Here is a 14,049-nt window from a genome sequence, read left to right as displayed (position 1 = left end):
TAGCAGCAAATAGGAATAATTTAAAATCTTCTTATCTTATTTATATTCCTTCAATTTCTTTCTTCTGTCTAATTGCTCTGGCTAGGGTTTCAAGACTATGTTGACTAGAAGGTGTGAAAGATGGAATCCTTTTCTTGTTTCAGTTTTAAAGGGAATTCTTTCAATTTTTCTCCATTTAGAATGTCAGCCTTGGGTTTAACACACACACACACACACACACATATGTGTGTGTGTGTGTGTGTGTGTATAGCTTTTACAATGACAAGGTATGTTTTTGCTATCCCTAGTTTTTCCAGTGTTTTGAATATGAATGGATGCTGTATTTTGTAAAATGCTTTTTCTGCATCTGTTGAGATAATCATTTGATTCTTGTCTGTAAGTTTACTGACATAATGAATTATGTGTATTGATTTCTCTATGTTGAACCAGCTTTGGATCCCTGGGATTAACCCCAGCTGATCATGGTATACTATCTTTTTAATCTGTTTTATATATGGTTTGCCAGTATTTTTGAAAGAATTTTTGCATCTATGTTCATCAGGTATATTGGTCTGAGGTTTTCTTTCATTGTTGTGTTTTTGTCGGGTTTTGGTACCAAAGTGATATCAGATTCACAGAATGAGTTTGGAAGGGTTGCCTCCTTTTCTTTTTCATGGAATAATTTGAGGAGAATTGGTATTATTTCTTCTTTGAAGGTCTGGTAGAATTCATCTAAAAATCTGTCTAGTCCTGGGCTTTTCTTGATTGGTAGGCTTTTGATGGAATCTTCAGTTTCATTGCTTAAAATTTATCTGTTTAGGGGCTGGGGATGTGGCTCAAGCAGTAGCTCTCGCCTGGCAAGCGTGCGGCCCATGTCCGCCAATAACTAAAAAATAAATATTAAAATTTTCTCTCTCTCTCTCTTAAAAAAAAATTATCTGTTTAAATTATGTCTTACTAATTCAATTTGGGTGTGACCTATGTCTGTAGAAATTTGTTGATGACTTCAAGATTTTTTATTTCATTAGAACATAAATTTTCAAAATAGTTTCTGATTATCATCTATATTTTAGTGGTGCCCATGATATTATTTCCTTTTTCATCATGAACTTTAGTAGTTTGAATTTTTTCTCTTTCTCTTCATTAGTTTGTCTAAGGTTCTATCAATTTTCTTGATTTTTTTGAAAGAACTTTTTCTTTCATTGATTTTTTTGTTTCAATTTCATTGATTTCAGCTCTGATTTTAATTATTTCTTGTTTCTGCTTTTGGTGTTGATTAGTTCTTTTTTTTCTAGGACTTTGAGATGTATTAGTAGGTTTTTTTATTTGTTGACTTTCTATTCTTTTAATGAGTGAGCTCAATATAATGAACTTTTCTCTTAGCACTGCCTTCATAGTGTCCTGGAAATTTTTATTTATTGTATCACTATTATCATTTACTTCTAAGTATTTTTAAAATTCATTCCTGATTTTTTCTGCTATCCATTCATCATTTAATATGGTATTATTTAGTCTACAGGTATTAAAGTAGCTTCTGTTTTTTATTTTATCATTGATTTCTAATTCCATTTTATTATGATCTGATATAATGCAAGGTATTCTCTCTCTCTCTCTCTCTCTCTCTCTCTCTCTCTCTCGTATTTGCTAAGAGTTGCTTTCTGGCCTATTATATGATCTATTTTCTGGTGTTGTTAAGAAAAAAGTGTATTTAACCATTCATGGATGAAATATTCTACATCTTTTCTCCATGATCAACTTTATTTTCAAGATTATATGTTTTGAGGGCTTTGTTCATGGCAGTCTGCTTGGCACAATGTTTCCTGTCTCAGGTGCACAGCTGCAGTGCTGGCCTGTGGCCTTACCCAGCCAGACCATGGCTTCAGCTCTGGACAAGCTGCAGAATGATCTAGAAGAGGTAAATGTGTTGCTGGGAAAGACCACTAGAAAAAGAGTACATGATGCCCTTACAGCAGAAAAAAAACAACAATAAGATTGAGACAGAAATAAAGAACCAGATGTAACAGAAATCACAGAAGAAACCAGAACTTCTTGACAATGAAAAGCCAGCTGCTGTGGTTCCTCCCATCACAACAGGATTAATCATGAAAATCAGTAATTATGGATGGGATCAATCTGATAAGTTTGTGAAAATCTACATTACTTTAATGGGAGTTCATCAAGTTCCCACCGAGAATGTGCAGGTTCATTTCACAGAGAGGTCATTTGATCTTTTGGTAAAGAAACTAAATGGGAAGAATTACTCCATGATTGTGAACAATCTCTTAAAACCCATCTCTGTGGAAGGCAGTTCAAAAAACGTTAAGACTGATACAGTTCTTATCTTATGTAGAAAGAAAGCAGAAAACACACGGTGAGAGTACTTGACTCAGATTGAAAAAGAATGCAAAGAGAAAGAAAAGCCTTCATACAACACCAAAACAGATCCTAGTGAGGGATTAATTAATGTTCTAAAGAAAATTTATGAAGATGGAGATGATGATATGAAACAAACCGTTAACAAAGCCTGGGTGGAATCAAGAGAGAAGCAAGCCAAAGGAGATACAGAATTTTGAGACATTTAAGTCTTTGGGGGAACTGTGATGTGGAAATATGGATGTTTCCAATAAGGGAATGTTGGAGAGCTGCACATATAAATTTGACATAACTACTTACACAGTAAGGCAGTAAATTCTCCTTTACTGGAGGATTTATTTAAATAAAACGTGCTTATTAAAAAAAAAAAAAGATTATATGTTTTGTCTTCACTGCCTGAAACTCTGTCTTCGAAGTGGTCTAGTGTAATGCTCCCCCTTGAATTTTTAATTTGGTTTATTTATCCCTGCATTTAAAGTATTTCTGCTTGATTTTTTAATATTCTCTATCTCTTTATTGAAATGAGCTTTCACTTTCTGTATCTTCTCTTTCATTTTACTCCTTACAATGTCCTTTACCTCTTGATCTGTTTAACTATGTATATTCTAAACTCCTCCAATATTTTTTTCTACTGTGTTATTGAAGTATTCTGTCTTTGAAGTAAGTATCTGTTTGTTTGAGGCAATTTGTTCCCTTGCTTTTTCATGTTGTTTGTGTGTCTACTCATCCAGCAATGTGGATCTACCCTGTAAGTCTTATAGTGTCCCTAAATGTTTGTGGTACTTCACTGTTTAGGGAGAGAAAAATAATAACAATAACCAATGTAAACAATATACAGAATTAAACCACATAATTCCTGCTATGATGTTTACAGTGTTAATTGTTACAATAAACATAAATGATATGATTATTTATTTCCTATAATAAAAGCAGAAAGTTTACAACAGCATTTACAATTTTGAATGGTGGACAGGAAGCAAACAGAAATGATATAGGATATGATGTTTGTGAGGGAGGAAGAGAAAATATAGAAGTATAAAATGAAAGGAAGAGTGAAAGAATGATAGAGATTGGCTGTTAGAAGACGAAAGGACAAAAAGAGAATCAAGGGAAACAGATAAGTGAGAGAAAAAATATGTATAAAGTAAAAATTTAAAAAATTAAAAATAAAAAATAACAGAAAACAAATCTGAAATATACTAATCAAACATCCTATTCCTCAAAGAAACTGATCTATGAAAAATAGCTGGATTTAACAATACTAGAAATGACCAAAAAACCAATTATTAATTTGTATAAATATCCTTGAACCATTAAGGTCACACACAATTAAACAAGGAAGAATAGAAAGAAGAAAAAAGAAAAAAGATCTTGATGAAGAGTTACAGTGTTGTTTCCATTGGATTTCAAAAGATTCTGAGCTTCCCTTGTCAGCAGTGTTGGTTGGGGTTCTCTGGATTATGATGCTTGCTCCACCCTCATGGTGGGGTTGCTAGAGTGAGAGAGGTAATCCCATAGGCTGAACTCCTGGAGATGGGATTTAGGCTTAGGTATGTTCAGGTTCTTCCCAAAATGCCAGTTGGTCTGGAGATTTTAAATCAGTGCACCTCCAAGACCCAGCAATTGCTGGTTCATGCTGAAAGACTGCATTCCAGGGATCTCCCCTGGGATCCACTTAAATGGCGGAGGAGCTAATTCTTAGTCCACCATGTCATCTGAAGACCCCCACATTTCCTGGTCTTGGATTCAGTATCAAAACTCAATCTCTCCCACCCTCACTCTTTTGAATTCCTGGCCAGGTGCACCTCTACCATTTGGCCTGGATTGGACAGGGAGGGGGAGAACTGGGTGGGTTTCCATGACCCATATTCCCCTGTGTAAACCTCTCTACATGTTTGATTTTCTACTGGCCACCAAGGCACACTCTGTGTTGTGCAATGTGGGTTTGCCAGGCCTGTTTTTTTGGGCGAAACTCAGATTTGCAGGAATTGGCTTCCCAGCTACCCCTTTGTGCCTCGACTGCAAAATGATTCCTTCCTCTGTCCTCTGCATGCAGCCAAGAGAAATTTTACTTCTTTCCTGCACAAAGATATTGTGCAGCATGCCTTTCAGTTTAATTGAGCAGTGTCTTTAATCTCTAAACTCTCTGTACCCAGACATTCCTAAGGCCTCCTAAAAATGCAGGTTTCTTTAATTCCCCTATCCCTCCACTTTGCTTGTAAGGAACCATTTTTTTCTGTCTGGTGCCTCCAGCTGTGGCAGTGGCTGCGGCACTGGGATTTCTTCCTTATTTTATTATATCCAACCTCCTGAATCCTTGATCAGCTTTGAATGTCCAGTATTAAGTTCCAGTAAAGTCCTCCACCATCCATTTTTGTTCACCTACCTTGCTGTGAAGCTGCCTATCTGCTTGGTTTCATGCCACAGAGAAGCTAAGAAAGCAACCTTCTCTGTTTTGTCATTGTGAAACCCCCAAAGAGCCTTTTTAAATGGAACATAGGAGTGATCCGACTATGAAATGAAAATCTATATTAGCTAAATTTTTTTATAGAAGATTAAGGTTAGGCATCAGTTTAATGATTTTTGAATTTATTTTAAGAAATGACTCTCACTAGAAGTAGAATAGACAAAGTCCATGTATTCTAACATTATATTCTATTCATTGGCTACTGTTCTCAAGTCAAATGGGAAGCTAATTTATTATTTTAAGTTTGTTCTGTAATTTTTCTGAGCAAAGTAATTGAAATGTTATTTTATATTTTGAGGGATTTGTCCAGTAATGAGGATAGATATGTTAATGGTACTGAAATATTCTATGTGTGTCATTGCTTTTTGTGGAATATGGTATTTATGTTCATGCCAATGACTAAGTACATAGATTCATGAGTGTCTGGAATTATTTGTATATAAATACATACATATGTCTTGGCTCTTTATCTACATTTTACTTTTTAAAATTTTTTCTCCTTTTCAAATACCTACTGTAACTTGAGTCTCATTTTAACCCTCTGTATATAATTGTTGTTCAATAAATGTCTGCTTATTAATAATCGGCTCACTTGGTACATAGTTTATAAGTATAGAGAATCTAGCCTTTTAATTTTCATTATTTCCATAAACTCGTGTGGAATTTATGCCTACCATATGCTCAGAGAGTGTGGAGAATCATGACTATGATCTGATTTTGCCCTTGCTGACATTATGCCCCGCTATGGTTATTGTTTACATTGTTACATTGTTTAATTGTAGAGACAGTAAGAAACTTCTGACCAAAAAGTTAATGACTTATATACAGATGATTTAGATCAAGAGTGAAACTATGGTTAGTTTCTCTTTATATCCCTAGCAACAAGGGATAGAAAATAAGTGAAGATTTTCTTAATGTTTTACTTCTTGACTAGATCAATAATTGATAGAAGATATATACAGTTGCGAAGACACTATAGGGTAGATTCCAGAGTCAGATGAAAATAAGTTCAAAGTTGAACTACTATTTACTAGATTACTATTTGGTTTGGAGGAAATAAGTTAACCTCTTTGAGCTGTATTTTAACCAGTGAAATAATATTAATATCTATTTCACATGATTATTTTTGGATTAAATAAACAAATAGAGACATAGCACATACCTTAGACTCTCCACATAATAGACATTGAATAAAAGGTTGTTATTTTTCTTTCTGTCTTAAGATTAATTTTTTCTCTTCTGACCTTATGGACCCTCAGGCTGGTATATATACTGTTTAATCCAAATCTCATCATACTTCCATTTAAATTCCTACACTATCACTTCTTATTACTACAATAATAACATCCAAGTTGCTCATACATCATTTTAGAACTCTTCAATAGGGCTGGGATATAGCTCAGTTGGTAGAGTGCTTTCCTCACATACATAAGGCCCAGGGTTCAATTCCCAGCACTACCCAAAAACAAACAAACAACAAAAAAAAGCCCTTCAACAGTAAACTTGTTATTGTCTTTCAGATATCATCATCTACTGTGTTCTTCCATTGTACCCTGTACTTTTCCTGTATTTATTACTCAGGGAACAGCATGGTATAAGATTCTACCTCTACACTTTTACATATGTTGCTTGGCTCTATTCCCAATGTTCTTTCCTATTCTTTCTCTTATTTAAGTTCTGCCCATAATTCAAGTCCCTTTCAAGTTGGCAAAGTCATGAATAATTTGTAAAATAATCTTTCTCTCTTCCCTATAGATTGTTCTGGGTTTATAAATCTTCTGATCCTGCATAATCTTTTCATAGAGCCCTCCTTGTCATATGTCTATCCCAAGTACACTTTAATTTTTGCAAGAGACATACTCTGATCTCCATATTTCTTCCTGCCCTAACAATTGTCATAGAAAGGGGCATTATATATTCTCCCATCTGTCTTCTGTCAGATTGTGATTTTCTTGAAGGCAGGTCAGTACTTTATCCATAGTCTGTATCCTCAGGGCTTAGTGTGGTTCCTAGAAGATAGTTGATATTCATTGTATTAACAAATGAATAAAAATGTAGAGCCCTCTATTAGATCCTGAAGATCTGGGCATTTTGGACTCTTTCTTTTTCATTTCTATGTTTTTTTTTTTCATCTGCTTTAATAGCATCATAAACATAAGGAACAAATAGATTTTGGTAACTAGGTTTATGGTATCTAGAATTAGAATTCTTTGAGTATAAATCTCAGCTGTACCATTTACTAGCTATGATATGCTTTGGTTATATCTATTTAGTTATATCTCTAATATAACTATCACACAAATTGTTAGAATTAAATGCAATAAGTTTTATAGAACATTAAGCTAAGTATCTAGCCCATAGGTTTTCAACAAATATTAGTAGTTGTTTTTGTAAAGTAATGAATAAATAATTTTAGAACTTGTTCACTCAGAAGATTCTTATATATGCTTTGGTTATATCTATTTAGTTATATCTCTAACATAACTATCACACAAATTGTTAGAATTAAATGCAATAAGTTTTATAGAACATTAAGCTAAGTATCTAGCCCATAGGTTTTCAACAAATATTAGTAGTTGTTTTTGTAATGTAATGAATAAATAATTTTAGAACTTGTTCACTCAGAAGATTCTTATGAATATTAACTATATATCAGGGAGTGTGCATTAAATAGGAATAAATAAATATATAAAATATATCCACAACCCTTAAGGAGCTCACACTCTAATGACAGAAGTATGTGATAAGAGGATGCCAAAGCAGAAATAAAAATTCAAGAATTTTATTAGGGGAAATTCCTTTGAGAGATAATTAAGAGAGAGCCAAAGAGGTTGGGAGAGCTTTCAGAGTGTTATGTAAGTCTGACCCAAGCAAAGAATGATACGAAGGAAAGGTCAGCAAGGTCACACGGAGAATCCTTGAATCAAAGTCATCTATCAGAGGAGTCTCATGCCTCTTAAGAATGAGTCTGCCTTACTATCCTTGCCAGGTTCAGTCATTGGATCATTGGTTGAGAGCAACTTGTGAGAAGTGTGGCTTTGGTGCAAATGCAACAATGAATTATAGAGTGCAGCAGCAGCTGCAGTCCTGGATCAATCATGCATCTTGTAGTTGATAGTTTTCAAGGTATATTATCATGGCTGCCATACCACATGGCAATGTGTTGTATTATATACATTTTGCAGATTACGGAGGGCAAACACAGAGGGAAAATGACTGTTTTCTTGGGGGATACCCAGAGTTACTTGAGAAAAGATATATTGTGAGACAAATAACAATCTATATTGCTGTCTTTGGTCAGACTTCCTGAACTAGTGTGTAAGAAAGGAACTAGTTAGCCTAGGGAAGGATAATGGTCAGTAGAATGACTCATATTGTAGCTCCTGAATGTCTAATAGAAACATATATGAGTTCTCATATATTACCTGTTTCCAGTATTTATTTTTTAGACATATTCTCACATAAGAATTGTTTTTAAAATTTAATCTTCTTCCACTCTGAACCCATTTAGAACTAGAGGGTTTTAATTGGACCTGAAAATTAGTTGAAATATAGACTGTGATTAAGCATTGTATTGGGGTACACTAATGTAAGCTACACACATCAGAAACATAATATTTAAACTTCCTATCTGCCACTCATTCTGGCTTGCAGAATACTAACTCTGAACAATGCTCTGGTTCTTTCTCCCCAAAGTAATCTTTAAGGGCTCTTTGCTTTTCTGTCTTTGTAAAGTCCCAGGTACAATCAGTTGCTATGCGTGGTAGATTGTTACAGTAATTTCCTCCAATGAATCATACCTCCGTGAGTTCATGACACTTTGCAATGTGATATTAACACTCTTCTCATCAAACATATAGTCTGTTTCATAGCCTTTGAGTCTGGACTTGCCTTGACTACTAGAATGTGGCAGAAGAGATAGCCTGTGACTTCTAAGAAAAGGCATTAAGAATCCTTGCTATTCCTGCTTTGGTGGTATTAGAATGCTTCTGCCATTATGTAAAGAAGTCACCCATTCTACTAGAGAATGAGAGACTACATGAAGGAGAACTGAGTCACCCCCAGTAATAGCCAAACAAAAGTGTAAGTCATGTGGGTGGTTGCATTTTGAATCATTATCCCTATTGATCATAATATGACTGCAATCACATAAGGAATTCCATGTGAGACTAACAAAACTGCCCAGCTTAGTGTAGACCAAATTGCTGATGGATACAATCATGTGCAAATAAATGTTGTTGCTTTAACTCACTAAGGTTTGGGGTGATTTTTTTATGTGACAATAGATAACAGCCATTCTACAAAGTTAAGTATTTAAGGTTTAAATTTTTATATATCAAAAGATATATATTAAATATTCCCCAAGTATTTATAATTTGAGACAACTTGATTTAATGGAAAGAGCATAGTGTTTGTATTTATGCAAATTTGGATTTTGGTCATCTGAATATCTCACATAGCCTCTTCTATGGACTTACTGTGAGGACTGAATGATCTAAAAATAATAAGGCACATGGTGCTTGGAACAGGGAATCACTCAATGAATGTGAATTTAATCCCCCATATTCTTCCTTAGTCTGATATCTTACACATATGGTTGTTTTGTGAATAAATGTGGAATTTAATTGAACCCTGCTTCCTAGGTGATTTTACTTCAGAAGATGTCTACTGTGTTTGTTTATATCACTGGAAGAGAATATTAGGTTAAATATGCTAGTGATGATTTATTATATTTTTTTACTCTTTAAAGGCTTCAAAGGAGATAGATGATGAGAGAGAAAGGGACAGAGGGAAGGAGAGAAATGTGCTTTCCTGAATTTATTAGATGAATATTGGAGAGGAAGAAGAAAAGTTTGATTAAACAAAACAAACAAAAAAACTAAGGACTAGAGATGTAGCTAAATGGAAAAGCACTTGCCTAGCATGCACAAAGCCTTGGGTTCAATCCCCAGCACCACTAGAAATAAAAATCAATCAATCAATATATCAATTGATCGATCAATCAATCAATCATCTCCAGGGAACTGAACAGTAAGTGCTTAATGGGTATACATTTTTCTTTTTGGAGTAATAAAAATACTATGAAACTATATAGAGGTGTTGGTTTCAAAACATTGTGAATGTATTAAATGTCACTGAATTGTTCACTTAAAATGGTTGATTTTGTTATATGAGTTTCAATTCAAATAAAAAAGTATGTGGCCAAATGATAAGGATGATATGAGTTGAAACTGATAAAGCTGAGAAAAATTTAGTCAAAAGATAGAAGGCCCTATGGGAAATATAAAGGGACTGATGTAATTGTTTCAGCAAGGAAAAATTCAGTTACTATATGAATCAAGGGGTGATGGGGCAGGATATAACTAGCTATTTGGCCGGACAATATGTGAGTGAAAGCAGAGACTATGTATTCTACTACAACTGGGCTGAATTTCTTTCCCAAATGTGACACTGACTATTGCTTCAGTAGTTTCTCATATGATTTTGTGTCTCTAGAATGCTACCTGGTTTTGGAGGCAAAATATATATATATATATGCTACTACTGTTTTATAATTTGGGTTTGAGGCAATTTCAAGAACAAAAAGGGAAGTTATATAGAGAAGGAAGTGGAATAAATACTCAAAGGCATATTACCAGCTAGACACAGCTTTTCAACAAACACACCTGGTCTTTTGTTTCGCATTAATGAAAATTTGTGCTATCAAGCATAAACTCCTCCCCCAGAACTTTGAGTTTTGCCATTAAATTCCTAGTGGCTTCTGGGGATAGAAACCCAAGACAGTATCAGCAAAGGCATCAGCAGAGTAAGTCACAGTGTACAGAATGAATAACTGAGGTGGGTGGTATGCAGGTACTCCATGCTGGTCCACCTGTAGTTTCCTGAGAATGGGTAATGAGCCATTTTGAATGCCTGGGATCAAACACTTGCCACAGTCCTTGTACAACACCTGGTAAGTTTCAGAAAGTTAAAGTTACATGATACAAAACATGAGACCAGGGTTCTTCTGGGTCATTCCAACAACATAAGAATCTAGAGATGATGCCCAGTTTGTGTTATGTTATTCCTACAACTTAAAAAGGACTGCAACCACCCCCTGCAGGCAATTGTGTAGCTGGCTGAATAGGCAGACTGCCCAGACAACATGGCCCCTACCCAGGCAACATAGCCCTTACCCTGAAGGTGATGAAAGAGCTCAATAAACCTCATTCCAATGAAGATAAACCCCTTCTGCAATTTTCAAAACTGTGGTTGGTGCCAGGTGATCCTCCCATATGGCCAACAATAGGTCAGAGAAAAATGGTCTGAGCAAATCTGGAGAGGTGAATAACTTGGTTGAGTATTCTCTTTTTTTATTTTTTATTTTAGTTGTAGATGGACACAATACCTTTATTTTATTCATTTATTTTTATGTGATGCTGAGTGCTAAGCAAGCATTCTACTGCTGAACCACAATCCCAGCCCTTGGTTGAGTATCTTATCAGCACTACTTCTCTAATCACTACCCTCTAGATCACAATAATTGGACATTAATCTTGTAAACACTGAACTCAGTGCCTAGCAATTCTACTTCTAGTTTCTATACAAAAAAAAAAAAAACTCTCAAAATTGGAAATAGGCTACAAGACACATCATAGAAACCCTGATGATAAGGGTAAAAATCTAGAATTTAGTTAAAAAATAAATAAACCAAAACAAATAAAGTAAAATAAGATCATGTACAGACAGATGATGACAGTATGTCATGAAGCATGGATTATTACTACTTAATTTCAGTGTACATGTCATTTTTAAAAACAAATATTTTCCTTGCTACTCAGAATTTCAATTGCATTACAGCACAGAGTGCTTGGAAATTCCTAGAATGCGGGGATTTTTTTCTCTCATCTTTGTACATAATGTTCTTTTGGTCTGTTTTGTTCTTTCCATTGCCATTCTTTCTCATCCTCTAGGCCTTGGGCCGAGTAAATATCTTGCCTTTAGAGAAAGGAGTAGTGGAGCATTTATAGAGCCCTAGGATTGAGGCAGGGGCCTAATCTGTCTATTTATGAGTCTGTCCCTCTGTGAGTAATGATATGATGATAAGATCATTGACCCATCTGTGGTTAGTTGAAACCCTCAATCATGTGACAAGTAGACTTGAATATGGAAATTATGGTGGGTCTCCTAATATAGGATACCCATTCTGTTATATAAAAAGATGGAAATTTGAACATAGGCATAAAAGAGGGCAATCATAAACTACATTTCAGGAAAAAATGAGTTATCTGCATTATGCCAGCATGCATTATTGCTAATAGGAAGAGAGACACTGATGAATCTAAAATATGGACCTGGAAATAAAAATGAAAAGTCTGAGTATCTTGTTAAGGAACCTGTACTTTATGCTGTGAAACCATTGAATGATTTTAGGTAGGAAAAACATGATCAAAATGATTACTAGAGGTTAAGAAAGGGATATAACAATAAGGTTGGATAAAAAGAGGTTGAATTTGATCTGTGCAGGGTGCATGCATGTGGTGAAATATTTTACTGAACCCCATTAATATGTACAAGTAATATATGGGCATCAAAAGTAAAACAAAATGTAACCCAAAACCCTCTTGTTAAAAAAAATACTATTTGACAACATTATATGGAAAAGATTAAGTGAGAGACATTCAGAACTTCTACAAATAACCAGAGTATAAGCCTGAGATATGAATATCCATAATTTTAGAGACCAGGCCATATTGGAAGGACTGTTAATACTTGTCTGAAACAAGAAATGAGTCTTGGTCTAAAATGGGGACATGGGAAAACAGTCAAAAAAAAAAAAAAAACATGAGACTTTTAGTAAGTGAAAATGCAGAGGATTAAGCAATTCAGTATGAGAGATCAGGCTAAGATTCTGAGTGTAGCAAAGGTTTAAGACTTTGGCTTTTGTGTAATTATGAAGTAAAATCTGAACTTCACTATGAAGTGCCAGAGGGACAGTGCAAGAGGGTGGAAGTCAAAGCAGTGGTTTGTCAGGAGATATATAAGATGTGAAGAGGAGTAATGATTGTTGGCTGTTGTTTTGCCTATAGACGTAAATACTTTGGGAGCCTAAATTATACATCAATGAACCACTCTATCCATCTCAAGTCTCTAAACTTTGGCATACAAAACTTTCTACAAAGAGAAGTTAGATAAATAACCACATATTAGAGTACTGGGAGACTCAGCTACCAATTTGTGTTAAGACAGTGGCAGAACCATGTTGAACTACTAAATTACTCTAATAAGGTCAGCAGACAGACTTTGGAATGTCTTGCTTGCTTGAGTATCACCATGGAGCTTTTAACTTCCTATAAGACATTAGCATGACAAATTAGAGTTTTGATCATGCCAGATATAACAATATTCATTTGTTTAATTAAACAATCAAGGCTGCTTTTAGTGTGGGTCATTTTTAAAAATGTTAAAAATAAAATTAAACACATAATTAAACTGACAAAAGATAAAGACCCTGATGCTCCAAGTTGAAGGCAGTTAATTTATATGAAGCTGTGTCCCCAAAGGCACTACAGTTTATTAAAGCTACCAAAGCAGGGATGTGATAAAGTGTTTTATGCAGTTCTTTAAATGCTAAATTGCTTTGACACTTTTAAGGTCCACAAGATGCAGTCAATTAGAATGCCTTGTTAGCTTATTTATGCTTCTTTACTTGAAAGGTCCAGAACCTAAAACTATGACTAGAAGCATCTGTATCCTATTTATATTTAGTCATATAATCAGAAATTCACAGGAGGATAAAACCAAGGAATTTATTATTATTAACAGCAATGAGTTGAGAGGATTCTTGCTCAGTGCTAGTATCAGTATGACCCAACCCATATATCCATTTCCTCTTTCCTTCCCTCCTTCCTTCTTTCCTTCTTCTCTCCTTTCCTCCATCTTTCTCTTCTTCCTTCCTTAAATATTACCCTTTAACCTTCCCTTCCTACATTTTATTTTCCCCTTTCTTCCTTCTATCTACCATCCCTTCCCTTTTCTTTTCCACTTCTTCCTCTCTTCCTCCTTCTCTTTCTTTTCTGTTTTTCTTCTGCATCATTGTACCCTCTCTTCTTCTTACACTATGAAGACTATACTTTTTATTAAATTCCCTGCCAATTCTGGAGCCCACATTAACCCTCTACTTAGGATAGAAATATCCTCTATGACAACTCCCCAAAGTTAACATTTAGTCCCCACTCCTACTATTTTAG

General features: G+C 34.8%; 1 protein-coding gene and 1 pseudogene across 1 annotated transcript in view; both read left to right on the top strand.

Annotated features, from left to right (window-relative positions):
* Positions 1 to 14,049, top strand: part of Agbl4 (AGBL carboxypeptidase 4) — a 1,244,450-nt gene that overhangs the window by 602,273 nt on the left and 628,128 nt on the right. The window lies entirely within an intron of this gene.
* Positions 1,838 to 2,552, top strand: LOC114100280 (calcyclin-binding protein-like; annotated as a pseudogene).

The sequence above is a fragment of the Marmota flaviventris genome, chromosome 10, assembly GCF_047511675.1.
Source record: "Marmota flaviventris isolate mMarFla1 chromosome 10, mMarFla1.hap1, whole genome shotgun sequence".
Lineage (NCBI taxonomy): Eukaryota > Metazoa > Chordata > Mammalia > Rodentia > Sciuridae > Marmota > Marmota flaviventris.
This window is presented reverse-complemented; position numbering and strand designations above follow the sequence as displayed.